Below are 10,673 nucleotides of genomic sequence, written 5' to 3'. Positions count from 1 at the left end.
ACATTTGAAGTGAAAATGTCTGAAATTTTTCTTGTGCACGATATTTTATGCACTCTTCCATGTCAATATGGACCATGCAAAATTTCATGTAACACGCATAAGGATAAATGGTCATTCAGCGAGTTAATGACCATGTATGTTCAAAAAGAATGAAAGTTGTTGATAGAAACAAGTGATAATGTTTTTATTACTTGACAAAGAAAAATAAGAAGCAAATCAAAGTCAAGAGAAAAAGAAAAAAATAATTCCACCCAAACTTGACATAAAGAAAGAATCCAAATATTTTTTCTGTAAAAATACATGACACATGAAAAATGATTGAACTAAATTTAAGGATTGACTTGAAAAGAAAAGTAATCATATTAATTTTTCTGTTATGAATCTAACATAATTGATATGATTTATAACACATGATGGATTGATTTTGGTTCTACAATCTATGTTACAAATGTCTTGCAGGGTATGCAAAACATATAAGAAATGAGCGGAACATCTATTCAGGAAACAAGATGTCTTTGCACGTGGAGGCTATTGAGACTTGTTGTCTAGTATAAAATAATGGTTTTATTTAAAATTGGAAAATATTTTTTATGTTCCTAAGCTTACATCTCATAAGAACAAAATTAGACATTCTACGGAGAGAGTTGAAGTTCTTAGAAAGCTTCAATCGAAAGATAAAAAAATACTCACAAATTATTTGATGGTCGGAGGTAACGCTCGATCAACTTCCATATATTTATTTATCATGTTTATTCAGGTGTAGAAACATGATTTTGGTTTGAGAAAAAACTCTTGACAATTCGAACAGCAGCAGGAGGCTCATTTGACATGAGGTCTAGACCGCAATGTTTCTCGGATATATCATTACACGAACATGTTTGGCGTTCATTTTCTCCTCATGTCCCTCCTCATTCTCTCTTTAAATACTCTGTCTCTTTCAACAGGAGAGGATGCCCCTCTTCTTGAATTCAAAGAGAAAATGAAAGTTTCGTCGTCCCTAGGTTCGACATGGATCAAAGGCACGAACCCCTGTGACCGTTCGAAGAGATGGGTAGGTGTAGATTGTAGTTGATACCCCAGGGATGAACCCATCAAGATCCGGCCCAAACTCCCGGCCCATCTCTAAGGCCCACAGGTGAATGGCCCATGACAATCCCAGGTATTCTCCTATAAATACTAGGTTTGAGCGCATGATTAAGGATTCAATATATTGTTTTCAGCAGCACCCTTAGCTGATCTCCTCATATATCCTCAGTCTCTGACTTGAGCGTCGGAGGGACTATGCCAGGACACCCTCATGGCCCCTTCTAACGGTCTTATTCTTGATTTCAGGCTCAAGACAATTTTAAAACCTGCGTCTGGACTAGTGACACTCGCCGGAATCGGACCCTAAATTTCCCGTGAGTATCACTTGGCGTCGTCTGTGGGAACTTTGAGTTGAGACGTAGAGATGGTAGGCAGGAGAGGGAGTAAAAGATCTACCTCAGCATTATCGCGTCCTCAGATGGGACCAAAAAAATCTCATGTTGAGACAAGGCAGGAACAACCATGTCTTGAGACGAGACAGGAACAACCTCGTCAAGAGACAAGAGCTGAGCAGCCCCTTCACGAGACGAGGGTCGAGCAAATCTGTCCCAATGAGAACGTGGGGAACTTGACCCTGGAGCAGGTGGCCCAATTTATCACCCGGATAGTGGATGAGGCCATGAAAAAGAATCAAGATTCTGTGTTTGTAGAGGAACAGGCCGCCCGTCAGGAGCGTGTGGAAAATACTGAGGGCCGCCCGAGCAGGGTTGAAGAGACATAGCCCCACCAAAGTGGGGAGATTAGTCAGATGGGAGAAATGTGGAAGGAAATACAGATGTTGAGGCAGCAGTTGGGAAGCAGAGCGCCGGCACCCAAGAAAGGAATTCCTTTTTCACTAGCCATTTTAGAAGAAGGGCTTCCTCCAAATTTTCGACAGTCGAATGTGGGAGAGTAAGATGAACATACCGACCCAGAAGAACATTTGAGGAGATTTGAGAACGCGGCTCTGTTGCATCAATATACAGATGGAGTGAAGTGCAGGGTGTTTTTTGGCACGTTGGTGAGGTCAGCCCAGCAGTGGTTTAACACCTTGCAGCCCAACTCCATACGTTCTTTAGAGGACTTCTCAGCTGCCTTCTTGCACCGATTCGCTAGCAGCAAAAGGCACCAGAAAAATTATTTGAGCCTGTTCGTGATGAAACAACAAGAAGATGAAACTTTGCGAGAGTTTGTCCAGCGTTTCAACAACGCAGCGTTGGAGATACCAGCGGCCACTCCTGACATCATGATAAGCGCCTTTACCCAGGGACTTAGAGGAGGAGAGTTCTTTAAATCATTAGTGAAGAAACCTCCATCAAGTTATGATGATCTGTTATCTCGGGCGGAAAAATATGTAAATCTCGAAGATGCCCAGCGGCATAAGAGGATAGAGCAGCGACCGAGGAGAAGTAGAGTTGAGGGAGCGGAAAGAGGAAGTAGGAAGAGAGGCGCATGCGATAGGGAGGATGATAAGGCTAGGGGCAGAGGACAATTCTCATCCCATGTTCCTCTGTATGGGAGTCGGGACAAGGTGATGGAAGTGAGGGAGTTCGAGGGGAGGTGGGAGAAGTCGCAAAGGGTTGAGTGTAGTGCTAGATTGCCTTCGCTGGATAGACGAGAAGGATCCTCATCCAGGAGTCGACAGAGGTCTCGCTCGTCCCCTAGGCGTGGTCAAGGCCCTCCATGGATAAATCAGAGGATCGGGGAGCAGAGAGAGGAAGGTCGATGTCAAGATGTCCCTCAGGAACCCGTCGAACCGAGGAGGGGAATGAATGAGGATAACCACCCTACGAGAGGAATGATTCATATGATCTCGGGGGTGCTACTGATGGAGACTCTGGGCGAGCTCGGAAGGCACATGGGAGAAGGTTGGAAAGCTTTGAGATATCTAGGGGTGCAGACTTACCACAAGACCCCGTCATCAGCTTGGGGCCGGAAGACCTCCGAGGCATTGTGACTCCACATAACGATGCCTTGGTGGTAACGGCCACCATTGCCAATTATGATGTGGCGAGGATATTTATTGATATTGGAAGCTCCGTGAACGTCTTGTTCAAAAGCACGTTGGATCAAATGAAGGTGGAAGGATTTGAGTTTGAGCCGGTCTCCACCCCGCTGTATGGGTTTGCAGAACACGCCATCCTGCCTTTGGGTCAGATGTTCTTCCCTCTATCTTTGGGACAAGAACCTCGGCGTATAACAAAGATGACAACATTTACCTTGGTGGACACCCCATCCGCTTACAATGGAATTCTGGGGCGACCAGCCCTAAAGGATTTCAGAGCAATAGCGTCCACATATCATTAGAAGCTGAAGTTTCCTGTGGAGAAGAGGGTTGAAGTCTTGTGCGGGAACCAGAAGGTCGCGCGTCGGTTTTATGAAAGAATCGTGAAGGAAGAAGAAAAGAGAGGTCGCGAGCATTCGCATGGAAGCTTAAGCTCAGTCTTACAGTTGTAGAGTCATTCGGAAAAGCTTCTAAGTGGGTAACTTTTTCCTGTGGAGGTACAAGAGGAGCAGAGAGAAAAGTTGGAGAATGCGCTGGGTAAGGCTCTAAAGAGGCCCGAGAACGCTTACAACCTTAGAGAATATTAATCTTGACTTTATTTTTGGTGTATTTCGTTTTTGAATTTGTCTTACGTTATCAGTTGAAATTTAATAAAGCCAAGTTCTTATATTAAGTTCGTGGATGTTCTTGTATTATGGTGATGATATGAATAAACTTTTCCTACTAAGGCATCGCCTAGTAGAGGAGCAGAGTGGGGGAGGAGAAAGATTTTATTTTTCTGCTTAGGCTGCGCCTAGTAGAGGAGCAGAGTGGAGGAAGAAAAATTTTATTTTCCTGCTAAGGCATCGCCTAGCAGAGGATCAGAGTTGGGGTGGAGAAAAGTTAAACTTTTCCTGGTAAGGCCTCGCCTAGCAGAGGAGCAGAGTGGAGAAGGACAAATTTTGTTTCCCTGCTAAGGCATCGCCTAGCAGAGAAGCAGAGTTGGGGTGGAGAAAAGTTAAATTTTCCTTCTAAGGCATCGCCTAGCAGAGGAGCAGAGTGGAGGAGGAGAAATAAATTTTCATGCTAAGGCATCGCCTAGCAGAGGAGCAGAGTTGGGGTGGAGAAAAGTTAAATTTTTCCTACTAAGGCATCGCCTAGCAGAGGAGCAGAGTGAGGGAGGAGAATCTTTATTTTTCTACTAAGGCGTCGCCTAGCAGAGGAGTTAGAGGGTGATGGTGGAGATTCTTTATTTTCCTGCTAAAGGGTCGCCTAGCAGAGGAGTTAGAGGGTGATGGTGGATAATCTTTATTATCCTTCTAAGACGTCGCCTAGCAGAGGAGTTAGAGGGTGAGGGTGGAGATTCTTTATTTTCCTGCTAAAGGGGCGCCTAGCAGAGGAGTTAGAGGGTGATGGTGGATAATCTTTATTCTTCTACTAAGGCGTCGCCTAGCAGAGGAGTTAGAGGGTGAGTGTGGAGAATCTTTATTTTCCTGCTAAAGCGTCGCTTAGCAGAAGAGTTAGAGGGTGAGGGTGGAGAATCTATATATTCCTGCTAAGGCGTCGCCTAGCAGAGGAGTTAGAGGGTAATGGTGGAGAATCTTTATTTTCCTGCTAAGGCGTTGCCTAGCAGAGGAGTTAGAGGGTGATGGTAGAGAATCTTTATTTTCCTGCTAAGCCCCTGGTTAGCAGAGGAGTTACGAGATGATGAGGTGAGAGTTTTATTTTCCTGCTAAGGCATAGCCTATCAGAGGAGTTAGATGGTGAGGATATTGAAATTTTATTTTTCCTGCTAAGAACTATTTTAGCAGAGAAGTCAAGGGCACGGGGAAGTGGAAACTATTTCCTTTCAAAAGCTTAGTAGAGGACCTGGAAGATGGGGGCGACGAGGACATATTGTGTTAGAAATTTTTACTTCGTTTGTTGTTAACGAACAATGTTTTCCGCTGCGAAAATTACGGGGATCAACCTGTCCGGTCAGGTCGTGGTGATCGACCTGACCGGTCAGGTCGTGGGGTTGTTGCCCCCAAAAGCTATTCAGAAATCACACAACCCTTCGCAAGGGAATATATCAAAATTCTCAATGTACTGGACGAGGATGGGAGATGCGAGCACTCGGGCGCTCGGGCGAGCGCGGCACAGGCGAGGGGCGAGCGTGGCACGGCATGGGCGAGCAAGCGACGGGCGAGCAAGAGAGGGGCGAGTGCGACTCACGGCGAGGGGCGAGCGTGGCGCTCGGGGCGCTTGGACGAGCGTGGCACGGCGTGGGCGAGCACGCGGCGTGGGGGAGCGCTCGGGCGCACAGGCGAGTGCGGCATGGCACGGCACGGGCGAGCGTGGCACGGAGTGGGCGAGCATGCGGTGTGGGCGAGCACGCGGCGTGGGGGAGCGCTCGGGCGAGCGCGGCACGGCATGGCACGAGCGAGCGTGGCACGGCGTGGGCGAGCATGCGAGGGGCGAGCGCGGCACAGGGCGAGGGGAGAGCGTGGCATAGGGCGAAGGGCGAGCGTGTCACGGCATGGGCGAGCACGCGGCGTGGGGCGAGCACTCGGGCGAGGGGCGAGCGCAGCACATGGCGAGGGGAGAGTGCGGCACACGGCACGGGCGAGCAAGCGAGGTCTCGAGCGGGAGAGTAGGCGCGCACGGCGAGGGCTTGGTGTGGGCAAGCAGGCAAGGCTTCATGGGCAAGCGTGTGGAGGGGGCGATGCTACGATAGTGGAGCGTGTGTGAGTTGCAGAGGAAATTTTGCAGGGAGAAGTGAAATTGAAGTGAAGAGATGACTACTATCTATAGGAGAGCTCAAACCAAATCTTACCATTCAGGACAAGATGGTGAGAAGGACACACAACTCACATGTTGTAAACCGAGAACAACGCAGTTAATAGAACTTTGAACCTACGATTCAGTTCGGCTTGGGAGGGGGAGACTGGTGATACCCCAATGATGAACCCATCAAGATCCGGCCCAAACTCCCGGCCCATCTCTAAGGCCCACAGGTGAATGGCCCATGACAAGCCCAGGTATTCTCCTATAAATACCAGGTTTGAGCGCATGATTAAGGATTCAATATATTGTTTTCAGCAGCACCCTTAGCTGCTCTCCTCATATATCCTCAGTCTCTGACTTGAGCGTCGGAAGGGCTACGTCAGGACACCCTCCTGGCCCCCTTTTAACGGTCTTATTCTATATTTCAGGCTCAGGACAATTTCAAAACCTGCGTCTGGACTAGTGACATTCGCCGGAATCGGACCCTAAATTTCCCGTAAGTATCAGTAGTGAAACAGGCTATAAAACCGTGTCAAGGTATTTCTGTTGAATCTTGTTCTAGAGGGTGATGCTGGAGATATAGATATCGATTCGTAGGGAAATCTCGAGTCGCTTCGGGCCATTAGCTTTGAGAACAATAGTTTCTCGGGTCCAATATCAGATTTTAATCGTTTCACGGCATTGAAATCTCTATTTTTATCATGGAATCAGTTTTCAGTGGAGATTCCTCAGGGATTCTTTGACAATAGGGGTTGCTCAAGAAAGGTGAGCTTGCAATAAACAAGTTTTCCTGTTGAATTCCAGAATCCTTAACAAAACTAAAAAATCTCATGGATCTTAAGCTACAAAACAACTAGTTTTCAGTATATATCCCTCCATTTGCTCGGGATTCTTCGGTACAAGTAGACTTGTCGCACAATAAGCTGCAAGGAGGATTCCCTTCAACCAAGGCAAGATTCAAAACCACACTTTTCGAGGGTAATCCGGACCTCTGTGGAGCAATCATCTCCAAGCAATGCACGAGCCCAAATCAGCCGACCGTGTCAAAAGAGTCGAACTCGAGCACAAAATGGGTGATATTAGGCATAGTGGTTACCCTCTTGTTGGTGGCTATACTTTTCAAGGCCAAGAAAACAGAAGAAAACTTCAGTGTACCAGGGAAAGAAAATATGGATGAGCTAGTTTAGGTGCACATACCTAGCTGCAACAGAAGGAACCTTAACTAGATTAGGAAATGGAGTTACAATTCGAGAAGCCATTCCTCAAGGAGGGTTCAAGCCAAGGGAAATCCGATTGCGATCTTGTAATGATTAACGAAGAAAGAGGCGTATTCGGGCTGCAAGATTTGATGAAGGATGCTGCTGATGTACTTGGGAGTGATGGCTTAGGATTGGCATATAAAGCACATCTTGGAGTTGAATTTACTGTAGTCGCAAAGAGACTGAGAGATATGAACGGACAAGGCATCGTAACATCTTGCCACAGCTGGCTTACCATTTCAGGAAAGAAGAGAAGCTGCTGGTTTTGAGTACGTGCACAAAGTCAGTTTACCCTTTCAGCTACATGGTAGGATACAGTCCTACATTATCTTTTCTTCACATACAGAAATTGTTTAACATAAAAGTATTAAATAATTAGTGGACTCTATATACTTCAACAGATCTGTTGTGCGTGGTATTCTAACATTTAACACAACATACAACAAAATAAATGATTTAGCACTCAATTATTTTATGTGAATAAATTTATACATAAATAATTATGCACAAGTGCGGTGGATGTCTCAGAGCAAAAGATTCACTAGAAATATATTCTATTTACACACAAGTGCGATGGATGTCTCAGAGCAAAAGATTCTCTAGAAAATATATTCTGTTTACATGCAAAAAGAAATACTAGTGAATAACACAAAACTAACTCCCTTCATCACAGTGAATGATTAAAGTGCATCCTAAATTTCTATCTATAAAAAATAATCAAACAACAATGGATGCAAATTTTGTGAAACGAAAATTCGGTTCAAAGAACAACTTTCTCGCAACACTTCTCCACGGTAAGACTGTTAGAGTAGATGTTCTGCAAGCCAACGGTTGGCTAGGGAATTTATTGACTCAAGTGTAATAAACAATCTTTATTTTAATATAATTTAACTTTTTATGGTTTTGTTATTTTTTTATCTGTATACCCATGTGATCAACATAGATAAAGACTTTGATTATGATTTAATACAAATGAATCGTAATTCGATGTTGAAACTCATTTGTAAACACTTTATAATCTAAATTCGTTCCTAGTCGATTCAGCCGCCTAAAACATGGATAAAGGTCGCTTGAGCTCGAGACTAGCATCTGTGATGTTGTGTACTGCGTTTCTTGGTAAGGACATAGAGATGTCCACACATACAGATGGGTAGTCATGATGATTATACCGAACTACCCTTCATCGGACTTTTCAAGTGGTTATCATTCATCGAGAGGATAAGTCCGTGGTTTTGATTGTACACCATTAGTCCTTACGACCCGGGACAACACTGAGGCTCTATATGGTAGGGCTGTGCTTTGACTCGTTTACCGACTCCAGGAGGGTCATCAGATGGTGATATTGGGTATAGGTGCGACACATGTAGGAGCCAATGTATTGTAGTCGCGAATTCACCGCTCACATATGGGTGTGGATATCCTATGTGATCTGATAAAATAATAGTGCATGGAATTTTTGGGCAGAGTATGAGATGTACGTTAGAGAAGGAGTTCTTCAATTGTACATGCAATGCCACTATTTATTCTCAAAGATGTGTCACATAATTATAAAATTAATATGCAACTCTCGATGAACCAATGGTTGCAGATTCGATCGGGATATATGAGATGAAGGGATCGTACTGTACGTTAATCATAATCGACTGGTTCTTGCAGGCACTATCAGTGATACCTAGAGAATCATAGGGCGATGCTACTAGACGCTCTTACCATGATTCTATGGGTTTAATCATAAATACGATTTCTGACATTCTCATGATCAATTGTTGATACATAGAATGGTGCAAATTAGGGTATGTCCGAATAAAAAAAATTGTCCTGAATCACAAAGAGTTGTGAACCCACGGTTAGCTGTATCCCTGAACCATTGAGGGTCACACAAGCACTGGTTTACTTGTTCCCGTTGAGATAATAAATTCAATGAGTTGCATTTATAAGAAATAAGTTTGATATGATAAATCGATAAGCTTATAAATAAAGTTTATAAAAGCTTATAGAAATTTTGAGAGCATGAATGCTAAAAACAGTCAAAAGGAGTGCACCTGAATTATTTAGACATTGGTGATGTCGAAATTAAAGTGTGTATCATAATAACAAATAAGTTGAAATTGTCACATCGATGATGTTGGATCGTCGATCGGGATTATGATGAGATTAATGTAATGTGAGCATGGATCATGGACTTGTAAGAGTATAAACTCATCATGCTAATTTATTAAAGTTCAAATGAGCTTTAATTATTAACTTATATTTTAATGAATTAAAATATAGCCCATTAAGTTTTTTTTTAAAATATGGAATTGATTTATGTAATATGAAAATATTCATGATGTCATAATTTAAAAAAACTTATCCACAAAGAAAAATAAAATCAATGCAAGATATTCTCACAAAATTATGCACTGAAATCTAGATTGGCATTGATATGGCATATATTTAGAACCTTTAATTAACTTAATTAATTAGATTAATTAAGTAAATTAAGGATTATAAATATTATACTGATTTTGATTTTTTATTTGAAAAAGGTGCATCCGAATGTTTAAAAAAAAAAAACTTTCGGCTCTTTCAATATGTTTAGTTTGTTGCTCTCGGAATAATTTCTTGTCACAAGAAAAATTTTGGCTTGTGTATTGAGTCGAATTTTCTTCGTATTCTATCTCAACGTAAAATATCTTCAAAATTACTAGTGCAATTTTGAATAGGATACCTACACAACGAAAATTGTTTCGTTGGAACTAAACTAGCCTATTCACCTGAAAATCATTAAAGGAGTGGCTCGGGGAATGGATACCTACACACCAAGTTTGCAAACTATGAACTTCCACATGGAAAGCTCAAGTCTAGCAACATTCTTCTGTCTTTGACCTACGAGCCTCTTCACACAGACTACGCCTCGTACTCGTTGATCAGCAACACTCATTCGATTCAAGCCCTTTTCGCTTACAAGTGCCCGAAAGCCGTACTATACGTCTATACCATCAATTTTCCCACGACGTTGTTGTCTGGGCATAGTCATTCTTGAAGTGATGAGCGGGAAGTTTCCTTCTCAGTACTTGAACAATCAGAAGGGTGGAACTAAAGTGGTGCAATGGGTTAGGCAGGCTATTTCTGAGGGAGATTAGCCGAACTGATTGATCCCCAGATTTTGAGCGATTCGAATTGGGCTCCGGCTGATCAAATGGAGAAGATGTTGTGCATTGGTGCCGCTTGAACTGAAAGTAATCGTGATTCGAGGATCAATATGAGGGAAGTCATAAGAAGTATAGGGGAAGTGCATGTTTAAGGCAGATTCTTGATAAGTTTGGTAGATCAAATTGTTGAATTTTAAATGTTTATCAAGCCAAAGATCGATGATCAACAAGAGATTTAGCCTGCAAAGGAGAGGATTTTGGCAAGAAAATGGTAATGGTTTTTGGTGATACCCCATAGATGGGCCCACTACCCCTGGCCATCCTTAGCTCAAATGGAAGACAAGCCCATCAAAGACCCATGTATTCTCATATAAATACCATATTTGAGTGTTTAATGCATTAATTCGCTATATTATTTTTCATCAGCTCCTTTAGCTGCTCTCCACTTATATCCTTAGTCTCTGA

At 43.3% G+C, this 10,673-nt stretch overlaps 1 pseudogene; it reads left to right on the top strand.

Annotated features, from left to right (window-relative positions):
- Positions 1-874: 874 nt before the first annotated feature.
- On the top strand, positions 875-10,360 carry LOC140962579 (pollen receptor-like kinase 3; annotated as a pseudogene).
- Positions 10,361-10,673: the final 313 nt, after the last annotated feature.

The sequence above is a fragment of the Primulina huaijiensis genome, chromosome 17 (genome assembly GCF_012295235.1).
Source record: "Primulina huaijiensis isolate GDHJ02 chromosome 17, ASM1229523v2, whole genome shotgun sequence".
NCBI lineage: Eukaryota > Viridiplantae > Streptophyta > Magnoliopsida > Lamiales > Gesneriaceae > Primulina > Primulina huaijiensis.
The sequence above is the reverse complement of the archived record's forward strand: the minus strand, read 5'-3'. Positions and strand labels throughout refer to the sequence as shown.